Source organism: Mandrillus leucophaeus, unplaced genomic scaffold, assembly GCF_000951045.1.
Source record: "Mandrillus leucophaeus isolate KB7577 unplaced genomic scaffold, Mleu.le_1.0 Scaffold1404, whole genome shotgun sequence".
Taxonomy (NCBI): Eukaryota; Metazoa; Chordata; class Mammalia; order Primates; family Cercopithecidae; genus Mandrillus; species Mandrillus leucophaeus.
The window spans coordinates 50,972-51,515 of NW_012101371.1; positions in this window are offsets into that span (position 1 = coordinate 50,972).

The window sequence follows — 544 nt, forward strand, 5'->3', positions numbered from 1 at the left end:
ATATGTGTATAATACATAAGAAAAGAAAACAATGTATGTGACTATTAAAATATAGGTCTGTTCATCAAGTCACTGTAAACTAAATAAAAACACAGTTACAAGATGACACAGGATATTTTCAACATATATAATTAAAAATTCAAATCCTGAGTATATAAAGAATTCCTATAAATAAGTTAGAAAAAGAAAGCGAACACAAATAAAAAGGTCCTAAGACTAAAGTAACTATTTCATGTAAATGGATATCCAAATGACACAATAGCCATATGCAAATGTACTCAACTTAATTACCAATAAAATAATACAAATTAAAAATAACATGAGAAAGCAGTACATGGTTACCAAGCTAACTAAAATTGATAAGAATAAGAATAGGAAAATACTAGTGTTGGTGAGGATATGGGACAACAGAAATTCATACACTGTAGGTATATTCACTTTTGAAAATAGTTTAGAATTATTCAGTAATATTGAAAATAATTTCACATTATCTAATTAAAATAAAGAAAGCCTAGATAGTTTTGTAAATGTACATAAAAAAACA